This window comes from Diabrotica virgifera, chromosome 4, assembly GCF_917563875.1.
Source record: "Diabrotica virgifera virgifera chromosome 4, PGI_DIABVI_V3a".
NCBI lineage: Eukaryota > Metazoa > Arthropoda > Insecta > Coleoptera > Chrysomelidae > Diabrotica > Diabrotica virgifera.
Window position 1 is genome coordinate 170,654,247 of NC_065446.1, and position 17,531 is coordinate 170,671,777.

The 17,531-nt window shown below is 33.0% G+C and overlaps 1 protein-coding gene across 1 annotated transcript in view; it reads left to right on the top strand.

Annotated features, from left to right (window-relative positions):
- The window catches only part of LOC126883227 (GTP-binding protein Rit2), a 673,969-nt gene that overhangs the window by 243,940 nt on the left and 412,498 nt on the right, over positions 1-17,531 (top strand). The window lies entirely within an intron of this gene.

Consider the following 17,531-nt stretch of genomic DNA (forward strand, 5'->3'; position numbering starts at 1 on the left):
AGTAACATAAATACACGTTATAATGCTTCTCGTTTTAATAATGATGCAAATTCGCAAGCACAAGTTGCTGATGCTCGCAGTCTCTCACACCTCACCACAAATGTCATAAATTCCACTAACTCACTCCACGCAAATATTGCTCAGCCATCTTATTTTAATGACTCCCAAGAAGATGAATGTAACCCTAACGTAGCTCTAACCGTCACAAATAAACCTTTTACACACTCTTCGACTCTTTTACCCACCGCTCAAGTAATTTTAATTGACAAATCTGGAAATGCCATATTTGCTAAGGCAATCCTTGACTCTGGTAGTCAAAATTCTTTTATAACGGAAAATCTCGCTAATAAAATTAATCCCGAAATTTCTGGCAATGAACTAAAAGTTTGTGGCATTGCCCAAAGTTCTCACACTTCGAAATCAATGGCAAAAATCATGCTTTACACACCTGGTTTCGAACGTAATGTCAATTTAAACTGTGCAATAATTCCAAAGATTTCTTGCCAGCTACCGCAATTAGATATCAACCCTGATTTTCTTAAAATTCCAAAAGATCTCAGCCTGGCTGATAAATATTTTTATATGGAATCAAATATTGAAATTCTGATAGGAGCAGATGCTTACTACGAAATCCTCTTACCGGGTATCGTAAAATTAGGAAAAAATCTACCCACACTCTTCAATACAATATTTGGATGGGTAATCGCCGGTAATATTCCAAACGCAGCCCATTCTAAACAACAAAACATTTCTTTATTTTCTCACTCTACAAATGTGTATTTTGACAAAATCAATTTAACCCATAAAACACCATCCGAGAATTTGAATATTGACGAATCATTTCCTATCCCAAGAAAACGTCTAAAATCTCATTTTAAAAGGCATTAACAAAAATGAAAATATTTCTTCCCTTTTTAGGAAACACAGTTCAATAACCGACCTTACCCTCAAAATATTACCGCTAGCATTGTATAACTAGACAATGCCTCTATCTACTCAAGTACCCAAGTCACCCGCACTTTCACTTGTTGACAATAAATTTGAAAAATAAAAACACCACAACAGTTCACTCAGGGCAAAACGCCTATAATTTATGACACATTTACAGTTACCCGCGACAACTGATTTGTAAATTTAGGTCAAAACCCTTTTGTACAAAATAGTATATACACTAAGAAAAATGAAAAAAAAAAACAAGTTTTGCTTATTATTGTAAAGAATTATCTCTTGATTTTTCGCAATTTATTTGTAAATATAATTTTTAAATAACTCACAACTGAAGATAAAGTTTCCCATAATCTCTTCTTCTCTCAAGCAAATTTACTAAAAACCGCACTCTCTCTCTCCCTCTCTCGCTCTCTCTCTCTCTTTCGATCTCTCTCTCCCAATCGCTATCTCTCTCCATCGCTCTCTCTTTCTCTATCTTGCTCTTAACATTTATTTTTCCTCCTCTGGCGCGGGGGGCAATTTATGTTAGATTTTCTAACATAAAGCTAATTATCATTTCTACTTATATAAGAATCTTAATAAAATTCGTCGAATCATTGATAATTTCAAACGAACACATCTGCCCTTTGTAGCTTCCAAAATTAACCAATTCCGAGAAAACATTTGCTTGTCCCGTGGCCTCCCATTTCAGTCGGCGATACAAGGACCCGTGCACTACGAAAACATTCTAGGTTAAGATATATCCGGTTCCCAGGGTTTGGATCGAAATTAAGAACAATTCTTTCAACTTGACAATGTGTGAAGCTGTCTTGCTGTCGGATTTATGTATCCTTAAACCAATAAAGGCCTTTGTCGTTACTGGACTAAATTAAACCTTCTGTTTATTTCTGAACGTAAATTAGACACGCATAGGACATTGATGAATGAGTTCCACTTCTTTTTGGGGACCCAAAGGAAAAAGGAATCCTTATGCCTAAGTCGTTTTTAGTCTCTCGTCTCTCAACCACTTATTCGTCAACTACCGAGCTAATCGGTCGCGTCTCTCGCTCAACTCTGAAAGTGTTCACGTCTCGTATTTTCCTATCGCATTACACGGTTTTTCACGCGAATCTTCTCTCACTTGTTACTAATCACATGTTTCACTCTTAAATCGCGGTTCACTTTACTGTCAATTGCACATAGCAAATTTATGTATGTTTTTTTGTTGTAGTAAAAACAATAATAATTATTTTGTACGATACTTGTAAATATTAGTGTTTGTGTTAAATAAACTAATTATCTCACACGTATTTTAATCATTTCAACACCGATTTACACCTTGCTTCGACTCGACAAAGAATATCAGAGTCTAATTATATCAACCACTATAGAAGCTGGTTCCCCTCTTGTGTGAAGGACAGGAGATATTCACCAGGTCCTTTTACCACAGGTGAAGCGTCCTACACAGATCAAACACAAAGTTTAACATCGGAGGTAAAAGGAATAAAAGAAGAACAACGAGAATATAGAAATGACCTCCGAGAATTAAGAAAAGAAATAAATGAATTCAAACAAAGTAACCAACAACTACAAAAAGAAAATGATGAAATGAAACAGGAACTAAAGATAGTGAAAATGAAGGTAGAAAAGTTCGAGAAAGAGAGAAAAGCTAACAATGTTATTGTCCAGGGTCTACCGATGGATACAAATAACCCAAATGTAGTCAATGAGGTTATGGCAGATTTCGTGGAAAGAGAATTAGGTATTAAAGTAGAAATAGAAGAAGCTTATAAAATAGGGGACAAAACATGTCTTGTAAAACTAAAAAACAAAAATGAAAAAATAAAAATTATGAAGAACAAAAACAAACTAAGGAATTCAAAGCCGGAAATATATATCAATAACGATCTAACGCAAGAAGAGATGAAAATACAACAAGAAATACGGAGAATTGCAAAATTTCAAAGAGAAAACGGTAAGAACACTAGAGTAGGTTATCAAAAATTAATTATTGACGGGACTGAATGGAAATGGAACAAAGAGAAGAATGAACTGGAAAGGGCAAAGCAGGACACGCCAAAAAACTGATAAAAAAACAAATATTGGATACAACACAAAAAACGGACACGAAAATGGCAAAGGAAAAGGACCTGAACAGATTAGATAAAATAAAACATACGAACACAAAAAAATATAATAAAAAACCGAAAAAATGTGATCAACTAAAAATAAGTACGTGGAACATCAGAACAATGCTTGAACCAGGAAAAATGCAGGATATCGTCTCAGAACTAGAAAGATACCAAATTGATATTGCAGTGATTCAAGAAATCAGATGGGCAGGTCAAGGAGAAATAAATAGAAAAAACTACACACTACAGTACTCGGGACATGAAAAACAAGGTCAATATGGAGTTGCTTTCATAATTATGGGAAAAATAAAAAATAACATTATGCAATTTAAACCAATAAATGAACGTATGGCTTACCTGAGAATTAACGCCAAACCATTTAATATATCAATCATAAACGTATATGCCCCAACTGAAAGTGCTACTGCGGAGGAAAAAGACAAATTATTGTATGAGGAACTCGAACGAGAAATGGAGAAGTTACCTAGAGAAGACACAATACTGGTAATGGGAGATTTTAATGCCCAAATAGGTAAAGAAGACTACATTAACCAAGTAGCAGGTAAGCACACAATACACGAAAAAACTAACGACAATGGCCAACGATTATGTAATCTAGCATCTAGTACCAATATGATTATCGTTAGTACAAAATTCGAACATCCCAAATACCATAAAGTGACGTGGATTTCCCCAGACCAAAAAACATGGTCACAAATAGACCATATTCTGATTACAAGAAGGAAGCAAACATCGGTAACAGACGTGAGGTCCTACAGAGGTGCACATGCAGACACAGACCATTTTATGGTGACTGCAAAAGTAAGACAAAAAGTCAAAAGAACACTAAAAAACACGACAACAAAAAATAAATGGCACGTAGAAAAACTGAATACTCCAGACATAAGGATTAAATATGCTGATGACATGAACAAAAAACTGAAGGAACAATCTAAACCTACAAAGGATATAGAAACAGAATGGAGAAATATAAAAAAATGTATAAATGAAACAGCGGAAGTACACGTAGGGATAAAAAGAAACAAAAAAAGACAAGAATGGTATAATGAAGAATGCCATAAAATGTTAAAAAAGAAGGTAGAAATGAGACAAATGTGGATAAGAACAAATAGACAGGATTATAGGGAAGAATACAATATAATAAGGCATGCATGTAAGAAAAAAATAAGGAAAATTAGACGTGAGTGGTTGGATGATAAGATAAAAGAAATAGAAAAAGAGAGTAAGAACAGAAACACAAAAGAATTCTATAAGAAAATTAGTGAGCAGAACAAAACGTTTAAAGGAAAGATAAAAAGCATAAAAGATAAAAATGGAAAAGTATCAGAAAACGATGAAGAGTATAAAGAAATTTGGACTAACTATTTTAAAGAATTATTAACAGAACAACAAGATCAAGACCTAAATGAAAACAGAGGAGAAGAGACAATGATGTTAGGAAACCAGCTACAAATACCAACAAAAGAGGAAGTTGAGGAAATTATTAATAGCAGCCGTAATGGTAAAGCCTCAGGATCGGACTGTATCAATATGGAGCTTATAAAATATGGTGGTGAAGAATTAAAAGATAGATTATACAATTTAATAAAAGACATATGGGACGAAGAAAAAATGCCGGAAGAATGGTACAAAGGACAAATTATCACGATTCATAAAAAAGGAGATCAACAGATGTGTAAAAACTACAGAGGACTGACGCTATTAAACACAGCATATAAAATCATGTCCGCCTTAATACAACGAAGACTGACCGAAGCTACCACGAATATCATAGGACACTATCAATGCGGATTTGTTAAGGGAAAGTCTACAACAGATGCCATACATACAGTTAAACAAATTATGGAAAAAGCTCATGGATATAAAATAGAAATTGAACTGCTTTTTATAGATTTTCGACAAGCATTTGATACAATAAATAGATCAAAACTAATGGTAGCTCTGAAAGAAATGGGAATACAACATAAATTAAGAAGATTAATACAAATGACAATGAGTAGAACTGTAGTTAGTATAAAAACTCAAGTAGGCGACACAGAAGAATTTGTCATCAATAAAGGGGTGAGACAAGGAGATTCATTATCAGCAACTCTGTTTAATCTTGCCCTAGAATACGTCGTCAGGAAGATCAACAAAGGCACCCTCCGAACGAGAGAAGGACAAATAATAGCATACGCTGATGATATTGTGCTAATAACAAAAAATAGAAAAACAATGGAACGAATGTTAAACGAAATGGTAACAGAAGGAAAAGTAATGGGATTAAAAATAAACCAAGAGAAAACCAAAATAATGAGATTTGACAAAAACTTTGAAAACAGAAAGGTTAGAGTAGGAGAATACACTTTTGAAGAAGTCGAAAAATTTAAATATTTAGGAATATTAATAACAAACAATGGAGAAAGAGAAACCGAAATCAAAGAAAGGATTATTACAGCAAATAAGAGCTTCCATGCAAATAAAAAATTACTTAAAAATAAGTTATTGAGTAAGAAATCAAAAATGAAAGTATACAAAACAATAATTCGACCGACGATGATGTATGCAGCCGAAACTCTTAGCATGACAAAAAAACAAGAGGAAAACCTTAGAATACAAGAAAGAAAAATACTAAGAGCAATATTAGGACCAATAAAAATAAATGACAATGAATTTAGACAAAGAACGAACCTTGAGTTACTGGAAGAAATTAAGGAGGATATAGTATGTAAAATAAAACAGCAAAGAGCAAAATGGCTAGGACACATATGGAGATCCGGATCAACTACGACGATATACTCAATATTGGAATGGACACCAGCTGGCCAAAGAAGACGTGGAAGACCAAGATCTACATGGTTACAAGAAGTAGTAAGTGATCTCAACAATGCGGGCATACGACATTGGAAAGGGAAAACCAGAGACAGGAAAGAGTGGAGAAAAATAACAGAGAAAATTAAATAACGAACATGAGGACTGATCTACCTCAAAACATAGATCTAGAGAGCGTAAGCGGCGTAACCCCTAAAGGGGTGTTTAGCCACTATATATATATATATTAGCTTCTTTAACGAAATTTATTATAGCATCGAAGACGAGTTTATTATTGCTAGATAACAGGGAACCGATGTTGAGAGGGAGAGGTGTGTTGTGTTCTATTAAGGAATTATATAGTTTAAAAATAGCTGTGCTATTCTTTTGACACTCCAGGAACATGTGGTTAATGTCACCTATGGACATGTTGTCACAGTCACATAACGGGGAGTTAAGTATCCCTAATTTATGAAGGTGCGCCGGAAAACGGCCGTGATTCAATTTTAAGCGAGTTATAACTGAAGTATGTCTTTTGATATAATCAAAAGTCGTATGCGGTATTTTATTTGGAAGTTGTGGATAAAGCTGAAAATAAAGATTTTTCGATGTCTTGCTAAAATTATTGTAAGATTCTGTCCATCTGTCTTTAATAGATTTTTTTAATTTAGTACTTAAGTCGGTATGTGAAAATATTTTTACGAATTTATCTGATTTACAAGCTTCTTTCGCTTCATAATCAACCCTTTCGTTACCGATAATACCGCTGTGACCTTTTACCCATATGAGAATTATTTTTTTATTTTGCTGATTTAATTGGTACAATAAGTTTTTTATTTCACAAATTAATTCTTGATTATATATATTTATTGGAGGTCCTTCAATAGCTTGCAAAACGGACTTAGAATCTGACATAATACAAACAGTTTGAACTGGATTTAGCGTGCACCATAATAGGCTTTTTTTAATCGCCAAGGACTCGGCGCTGTAAATAGAGAATATATCCGCTAGTTTAAATTTTTCGACATGATTGATGTGTGAAACAAAAAATGCTGCACCTATTCCAACCTCACTTTTGGACCCATCTGTAAATATTTTAGTTACATCCTTTCCAAAAGCATTCAATGTGGTGGTGAGTATTAGGTTATTTAAATTAGGGATTTCTGAATATTCAGGGTATATAATTGTTGGCCGAAATATGATACTTTGATAACTATATTGAAATATTGGATATTTGGGACTATTTAATATAAAAATTTCATAATGGTTGGTATTAACAAAGCCATCTGCCAAGGGAGGGGAATTTTTTATCCTCCAATAAGGTGTTGTAAGATTACAAGTGTTAATAAAAGCTATTTTTCGGATCATACTCGTATTAAATGTTCTGTATTTAATTATTTGTTTTTCAGCTAAGTACTGTCTACGTATATTTAATGGGGGTTCTTGTATTTCTGCAAGGACTGCTTGGTTAGGCGATGACATCATTAGACCCATACAAATTTTTAAAGCCTTATATTGTATACGATCAATAGTGATTAGATTCGTTTTGGATGACGCCCCGTATAATGTACAACCATAGTCCAATATGGAACGAATATATGCTTTGTAGAATGTATACGATACAGTAACATCTGCTCCCCATTTTTTTTTGGAAACCACTTTTAGTAGATTTATGCCGTGTTCGGATCTTTTTTTAATATATTTTATGTGGTTAGTCCAAAGCAGTTTTTTATCTAGTACTATACCTAGGTACTTAAATTCGTCGACGAATGGAATCGTGAACTCGTCTAGACAAGCAGCTCTAGCAGTTCTAACTCGGTGACGAGTAAAACATACCAAGGCAGTCTTATCCTGAGAAATACTGAATCCCATGTCATTAAACCAACCTGTTATCAAATGCATACATTCATTTAAGTCATCTAAACATTTCTCATATGAACCATGGCTGAAGTAAAAACATAAATCATCCGCGTATTGTATCATGTTGAATTTATCACCTACTAACGTATGCAGATCTGCAGTGTATATATTAAATAAAATAGGGCTCAATACAGACCCCTGAGGTAAACCGTTACATACTGTGTGTGGACCATGTAATACGTTATTATGATCACGTAAAAATATTTTTCTATTATGAAAGATACTTAAGATATTGGTACATACAGTTTTATTAATTCCAATTTTTTCCATCTTTTTTGATAAAATATTTAGGTCAACTACATCATAGGCCCCTGTTAGATCTATGAATAAACATAATGTATATAGGTTTCTGGAAAAACTTATTTGTATATCTGAAACTAAGTGACTCACCGCATCTATTGTTCCCCGTCCTCTGCGAAAACCATATTGAATGCTTGGTAAAAGGGATCTATATTCCACAAAATGTTCTAATCTAAACTTAATTAATCTTTCGAATGTTTTGGTCACGCATGATATTAACGAGATTGGGCGGTATGATGATGGAATTTCTGGATCTTTATAAGGTTTAAGTAACAGACAAATTATAATATTTTTAAAGCAGTCATAATATTTTTGTTTCCTCCACCAGTCATTAAATAATTGCAAAAGAAAATTTTTAGCAGAATATGGTAAGTTATAAATTATTTTATAAGTAAAGCCATCTAACCCGGGAGCTGTGTTCCGACTATTTTTGATCGCTAAATCCAATTCGTCCATTGTGAAAGAAGTAGACAATTCATCTTCATGATTAAATGGGAATTTGTTAACTGATTTAACCACAAAATTAGAAGCAGAAGGAGGACCTATTTTGTTTAGTATTTCCTCTATTAATTTTTTTGAAAGAGGTTTTTTGGGACAATGAAAATTTTTATTATTTACAGCTTTAACGAACTTCCAAATTTCAGTTAGTGGTGTATTTTTATTAAGTTTATTTAGGAAGTTAATCCAGCTACAACGTTGTTTGTTTTTAAATAAACGTTTAGCTTGGGCAGCTACGTTTTTATAAACTAAATAATTATTATGATTGGACAGAATTCTATAATTTTTTAAGGCCGTTTTCCGTTTTTCTACCATCTTACTACATTCCTGATCCCACCAAATTGGTCTTGGGGAAATGGGAGTAAAAGATTTTTTAACAGGCATAGACCGAGTCGCTGCATTGGAAATCATTTCGAAAAATGTTGATGCATTACTTGTGTTATTTTCAGTAAGTAACTGAGTAACATCTTTTTCCAAGAGTGTTTGGAATAATTCCCAGTCTGCGCATGTGTCATTCCACTTAGTGGATGGGTTTATTGAAAAATTTGAAGGCTTAATTTGGATGTCGATAGCTATTGGGTAGTGGTCCGATCCCATAGTGTCATCTAAAACCGTCCAAGTTAATTTATCAACTAAAAAATGAGAGGTTAATGTTATGTCAACAGCTGAATGATTTCCACTAGAGTTAATTCTAGTGGGAGTACCATCGTTTAATACAACAAGGTCTAGATGATCTATTGCATCTACTAAAATTTTACCATGTCGATCATCAGGTATAGGTCCCCACCTATCATGGTGCGCATTAAAGTCTCCGCAAAAAAGAGTATGGGACTTGAACTGCTGAAATAATTGTAGCCAGTCGGTAAAATTGACAATCACGTCAGGTGGTCGGTAAATAGACACTATTGATAAGTTTATAGAAGGTAAAGTAATTGCGCACACTTCTAAATCTATGTTTAACGGCTGGATGATATTAACCTCTTTAAAACCGAGCCCTTGCGCTACAAAAATACCAACGCCACCATAACCATCAACTCTACATTTTTTAACTAAATTGAACCCTTTCAAAAAAAAGTTTTCGTCAGGCTTAAGCCATAGTTCTGATATAACAATGATGTCAATAGTTGTACTGTTAACAAAATTAATTAAACTTGCTTTATTTGATTTTAAAGATCTGCAGTTCCACTGCAAAATATATAGTTTGTCTTTTTTAATATTATGGTCAGGAATTGGGAAGGTTAATAATATTCGGATTCAGATCCACTAATATTAATGTCCATTCCATCTGTGTAATTGTCGGTATCAAACATATTATTAACAAATTCTCTTATATCTGATTCTGCAAAAGAAACTGGGCTAGACGGAAAACTTTTTTGAAGTTGTTTAACGAATGTAGATAGTATAAGTACTGACTTTTCTTTATAGTTCATATATTCGTCCCTATAAGGATTAGGAAGAACAGTATTAGCATTTGATTTTAATTGGGGGTTTTTTTTTATTGGTGACATTTCTGTAGTGGGAGATAGTGGGGAAGGTTTTCGTTTTTTGGAAGTAGGAATATTTGTTTTGATAAAGGGTTTCCTTAATACGGCTGAAGAACTCTGAGAAGATGTTTGCCTTACTTCAGGCAATGGTGGAAAGTTGTTAATATTATTTAACACCGAGAACCTGTTATTCGTAATAATTTTGGCATAGGAAGGATTTACATACATATTTTCAGCTTCTTTAAAGGAAATGTTTTCCTGAGCCATAATATGTTTAATTTGTTTTTGTTTTGTGAAAATAGGGCATTTACGGGAGATTGAAGTGTGTTCATTGTTTTTACAGTAAATACAAACATTTTCTGATTGACACTCATCTTCCAGATGATCCAAACCTGTGCATTTTTTGCATCTGCTTTCTTTAGATTTGCACTGTCTGGCCGAATGGCCATAACGCAAACATTTAAAGCATTGGACAACCGGTTGTACATAAGGTTCTACTTGAAAGTTACAAAGATTAATTTGTATGTTTTGTGGGATTTCATTGCCCAGAAATTGTACTATAATCATTTGTCTGTTAACTAAACTGGAATTTCCGTCTGAGTCTATAATTTTTCTTTTCATTCTTTGAACGCTTACAATTTGTTTATTGGAAATGATGGCTTTTAGTAGATACTCCTCGGAGAAAGTCGTATCAACCATTCTGACGATGCCTTTTTTATGGGTGTAAAATTTAGGGATATATGCTACTAAGTTATTTTGATTTATAACATAATGATTTACTAGCGAATTAGCGGATTCCATAGCTTTAAATATGACTTTTACGCGGTTTATTCCTACCGATTTTATATCCTCCACTTGTTTACTTAATTTCTCCTCCGGGAGTATATAGTGACCAATTTTAATTGGGAAAAGCCTTCCAATATGTTTTTCTTTACTTTCCACGAAAACAAAATAAGGACCTTTATCGCCTGGTCTATAACGATTTTCTAAATCAATAATATTATTATAACTAGAATCAATATTTTCTTTTTCAGTATTGTTCGGACAATTATTTAAATTTAAATCGGGCGGTTTCCCGCCCGTATTTTCCCCCATGGTTTATAAAATATTAGAAATGTTTTTAAATAATATTTGTAAATAAAATATATAAATCGTAAAATCAAAACCAAACTCTTAAATATAAATAGGAAACAATAGTTGAAATACTAGGTATTTCAATTAAAATATAATTAGCAGGTAATATACTTATCTCAGCAAAAAGTAAAAATACCAGCACACGAATTTATGTCCGCACTATTAGACTGATGAATTCGAACTGTGAACCCCCCATTTTATTTATTTTTTTTTTGCTACAGGGGTTGCACTAGGAAATTGCTTTTGATGTCCATGCATGGGTAATAATAACGTGCACAAAATGATATATGAAGCATATTAATAAAGGGCATTGTGTGTGAAGGATTCCAAGAAAATCAATTTATTTATTAATTCTTCTTTTTTTTGGGGTGGTTCCGGGAAAAAAAATGGGGGTGTATTATACAAATTTGTAAATAGCACCAGTACATGGGTAATCGCTGAAAGTCTTTTTACTCTAGCATAAACGGTTCAGATGGTATAAAAAGAGGTTTTTTAAAATGTAACACCCTGTAATTAAAAACGGGCAATTACCCTTAAGTGAAACCTATACCAAAAAATCAGTCAATTATTTGTGAATAATAGCCGCAGGATTTCTTCTTAATTTCCGTTACAGTTAGGGAAAAATATATTTTTTTTAAAAACATCTTTTTTAAAAACTTGTCAATTTTAGGGCGTCACCCCCGCTAAACGGTGGATGATAGAGAGATGGTGTCAGAAATAAATCGTAGAAAATATAGTCCTCTTTATATTTCTATAAAAGAAATTTTTTGTAAAAGTTACAGGAAGGGCCACGTTCCGCAAAAACCACAAATTACCCCCTTTATAGGGGTGAAAAGGGAGGTTCCGGGGCGAAATTTTTTCAGAAAAAGTTAGTCTTATAATAAGCACCTCTTGATATACCAGAAAAAAAATAAAACCGGACTTGTGTCCATTTTGCAAGGTTCAACCTTTGTTTCCTACACTAATAGGGAATATTTTGAGTTGCTGATTAAAGTTGTTGATATTAAAAGTGTATTTGATAAATAATTGATTTAAGACGTGAACTTCATAAAAAGTTATTTATTGTTTATTATTATTTATGGAAGATCCAAGCAGAGAATACATCAGGATATATTCTGTGATCCAAGCATTTTTTGTTAAAGATGTTCAAAATTGTAAGCGTTCCATAGTAACAATATATTATTAAAAAATCACTTTAACTCTTTTCCTCTTTTCTTGATTGAGTATTAGTTTTTGTTGTACATATAAATTATTACAATCACTGAATACATAGTTAGTAAAAAGAATATAACATTGATTAACTCAATTAATTAATTTGCAATTATACAAATAACAGTTATCCAAGAACATTCAAAAGCCATCTCTTTAAAATTAATGATGACATAGTCAAGTAGAATGACATTCTAGTAATGTTTACATATCCACACCAGTGTGAATTTTACTACACGTAATTTGCTGTTTAAAGAGAGAAAACGTAGGAATAGCCGTAAAATATTTGCGAATTATATACCAACGGCCTTAACCCTTAAACGCCCAACCTCTTTTAGGTTTCATGTACGCCCAAGGGTGGGTAAAAAATATCCACCTCCAAAATAGCTAATATATTTATTGAGAGTTGTTGAAAATGGATTAAACTTAAGAATCTTATGCTTAATAAACACGTCATCTTCTAAAATATTAATATAAACAATTTACAAACCTTACAACAAAATTACAATGTACATCAAAATTAACATACCAGTAATTCAGATTTGTCGATTTTCTCCATATTCTTTCTTTCAGCCTCCTCATTGGGGGATAATTATGTAGATTATGTAATTATACATCGATAATTATATGGATTATTTTCCTACCAACGAGAAATTATATAGAAACCTTTAGTAACAAGTTTTGCCAAGGGTGTACTTTTTATGCCCATCCATATTTAACTCAAGATTCTGCTTTTATTTTCAAAAATATGGGTAGAACCAAATTAACATTCGATATTGGGCTGTCTTTTTAACAATAAATAATTAAAAAAAAAATAAACACGTAATAAATGTGTTACAAGGGAATACGCATTAGGTGGACATTTTTTACCCACCCTTGGGCGTTTAAGGGTTAATAATTCCTTTATTAGGCCAGGATATAAAGCTGAAATAATGGCAAAACCTCGCAATTTTTTCGTCCAGCATCTATTTGTACAAAAATTTGGGATTAGCCTCATTTCACCCTCTAGTTTATTTTCTATATTGAGCCGTTGTACGCTATTGGTTTTTTAAGGGTGAAAACGACCCCTAATTGTAAAAAATTATAAAATAATATTTTAAGCTTTAATATGGCCAACATTTGGTGTTTATTAGTTAAATAATGATTGTTTTATGTTTTTGGATATAATATAATAATATTTCAACCATTAAAACCACCCTTGTTGGAGTTATATACAGTCGGTAAAATGAAAGAAAACCCATGAACGATCACATCAATAACTTATTTGGTATTTGCTGTCTTTTTCTATAAATAACAAACGTTTGTTATAGAAAAAGATATCAAATACAAAACAAGTGATTGATGTGATCGTTCATGGGTATTCTTTCATTTTTCCGACTGTATAAACAATTTATTTATCCTAAAAGAATGATTTTGGCTTGCATCGATTTGCATAATTGGGATTAGGATCATCTCACCCTGTACTTGATATTTTATATCATGCTCAACAACGTTGATTATTTTTAGGGCTCTATACTACTCCTTATTTTCAAAAATTATAACTATAAAAACATTGTAAACTTTAATATGCATAAAATTTTGATTTGATTGGTTAAATATTGTACCTGGTGCCCAGGGTACCTACTGTTTACCTCGACTTCTGGAGTTTTCGGCAAACTCATTAAAAAATGAGTCAAAAATTATTACTTAGGGGTTTTTGGGGTCACTGACGACGAATACGACATCGGAAGTGATTGCCGGAGTACCTGGTGCCCAGGTTACCTACTATTTACTTCGTCTTCTTGAGTTTTCGGCAAATTCATTAAAAAATTAGTCAAAAATCGTTACTCGGGGTTTTTTGGGGTAGCTGACGATGAATAAACATCAGCTCGTCTCCTGGAGTTTTCGATAATTTTGATAAATAATTAGTCAAACTTTACTTGGGGTTTATGTGCTCGCTAAAACGTATTTAATATCGAAAACGATCTTCTGAGCAATCTCTACGTCACAGAGTTTCATTTGATATCTTTGACATTTAGTATCTTTTCATATAGCACAGTGGGAAAATCCTTCATCATGAGATAGCTATCAAGCTAGGACTTCTTCAAACGGACCATCTTCCATATTATTATCAATACGTCCCAGAGAGTATGCTTGAGGATGGCAACTACAAGCTATACTGGGACCGCACTGTGCTCATAGACCAAACAGTGGCACATAATAGACCATATCTTGTACTAGTTAATAAATTAACAAGGCAAACAACACTAATTTATGTGGCGATGCCTAACAACAATAATCTACGTAGTAAATTTACTGACAAGATCGCCAAATACAGAGATCTGGAAATTCAAATACGAAGACAATGGAGAATGCAAAGTACCCAGACGATACCTATTACTATGTCTACCACTGGAGTCGTTCCGAAGAACCTCCTCGAAAGCATACAAAAGCTGGGTCTTAATGAACATCTTTACAAGACCATGCAGAAAGCTGTACTACTCGCAATGGCCAGATGTGTACAAAATTTTTTGGGAGATACACCTGCATACCAAGTCACCTAGGGCTCGATAACACGGAAAGAGTTCCACCAGAGCTCAATCCTTTTGATACCGTAGGTATCTGGGATGAGTCAATTTTCCCCTTAGAGGGAGTGTGAGCCGTATGGCTAAATCTGGATACTTGGCAAAGGGTATACTGTAATTTCTTACTTATTGATTAAGAAAATCTTCTACTGAAGGTCTTTCAGATAGGTAGGATTTTGTCATTTTACGGAATTTGGTGAAGGATGCTGCAGATTTAAGTTGTAGACGGAGATGGTTGTAAATTTTTTTTGCGGAATATAATATAGATTTCTTTACTAACTCAGAGGACGGGGTCGGTAAATAGACGTCAAACGTAGAATTTCTCGTGAAGTAGTCATGATTAGGTCTTTGTGGAAAGACATTATTATGTAGATGTTTACGAATTAAGCAAACAGTTTCTAAAATATAGAAAGATGGCAGGGTTAAAATTCCTTGATCTTTAAAGTAACTTCTGCAATATGTTGTTCTTCTGATGCCAAACGGATATCTTATTGCCCTTTTTTGTAATTTTAAAATAAAATCGAATTGGATAGCTGTACCAGAACCCCAAAAAGGAAGACCATGACGAAGATGCGACTCGAACAAAGAAAAATATGTTATTTTGGAAGATGCTAAATTGAGTTCATTCGAAACAGATCTTATAGCATAGCAAACTGAAGATAGTTTCTTCCTTAACAAATCAATACGAAGGGACCACTTAAGGTTGAAACCCCCGAGTAACAAAATTGAGCTTATTTCCGCCAATAATTGACGAGTTCTGAATTTTTGAAGTTATACTTCTTTAGGCGCGATGGGAGTGAAATTTAATATGCACGAATTCATCAAAAATCTTGTTCTCCGGCGCAGACGTATTATACTTTTGCTCTGATTGGGTGTTCAAATGACATGACAATAATAATTTTTCAATATGGAGGTTATGATAAACAAATATTGTATATTAGTTTTTATTATTGTGAGGACACAGAGAAAAGGAAGTTCATAATTGTAGTAACTTTTTAAATAGTTTTCAAAAGCAACAGGTACGTACTTAATCGTAAATGTTTCAGTATTGTAATAAACAATTGCATATAGTCCGTCCGCTATAACTTTTCCTATGTGGTACGATTCATTTTCAATCAAATTAAGTCAAAACAGAAAGTAAAACGTACGCAGATGTGTGTAGTATATAGTATACAGTATATAGTATATAAAATGTATATACACATCGACGTTCGTTTCAATTTATGTTTTGACTTAATTTGATTGAAAATGAATCGTACCGCACGGGAAAAGTTATAGCGGACGGATTATAGGTACTTACCTATTTGGAAAATGCATGTACATACCTACTAGTAGGTAATGTTTTGATTTACATAATTTGATTATCAACAAAATTTCTACCACTCTTCATATAATATACCTATTGTTTTCTTAGTCTATGTTTTGTTCTATTTTAACATTTTAATTTCCTTTGTGAACACACACACACACACACACACACACACACACACACACACACACACACACACACACACACACACACACACACACACACACACACACACACACACACACACACACACACATACACACAAATCAAACTAATTTGATTAAATTCAGAACTGTCAAAAAGTAAAACGTTCAGTTAGCCTACCTTCCCACATGACAAGTACGTGTAAGTGGTCAAGTCGGGTGACGGGTGTGTGTAAGTGGATTTCAAGTCCAAGCACGCGGGTTCGAGTCCCAATGCAAGTTTTTATTTTTTTATTTTTTTTTTACATTTTATAATTGCGAATATGTTGGTTAATATAAGTTGTTTCAGAAAATCATTTCTTTGGTGCATTTTTCAATATGTTTGTGTGTGTTTTATTCTTTTATTTTTTTAATTTTTGGTATTGTTTTAACAAAAATGTTTGGAAAGTAGTAAGTATTAAAATTAGTTTAATATTTAAATAAAATATAAATAAACTGTTTAAAGTACATATATTAATTTCGTTGAAATCATATAATAGAAGTATAACTTCTTACGTGCGTACAAAGTACACACATTCTTTTTTTTTTATTGTCTGTTTGACATCCACTTTAAGAATGCATTTTCTGTATGGAAAAATGCAGTTTTTCAATATTATCTCATGGCTATATGGTCACAAAGTTTCCTGACGCATTTACAAATCGAATGGAAAAAGAATTATTAAGATCCGTCCTGTCGTTTTTTTCTTTCGGAGGTAGGTAAGGCCGATTTTAGTGTTTTATTGCTTCGCCTGAACATAGAAACTAGCAGAATATTTACTGCAGTATAATATCTCTTTTTATAAAAGTCTTTTCCTCTCTTGTAACGAGCTTTGTCAAATATTCTTTACAGTCGGTTCGCTAAACTCATACACAACTGGCTATTGATTTTAGTGAGTAATTTTTTTGTTTTTGGCCAATTTTGCCAAAATTGGCAAAATTGCTAACTATGCAGTAATTATTAACTATTTAGTAACTATTTTGTTGTCAATTTTGCCAAATTGGCAAAATTACTTACTAAAATCACTAGCCAGTTGTGTCTGAGTTTAGCGAATCGACTATAT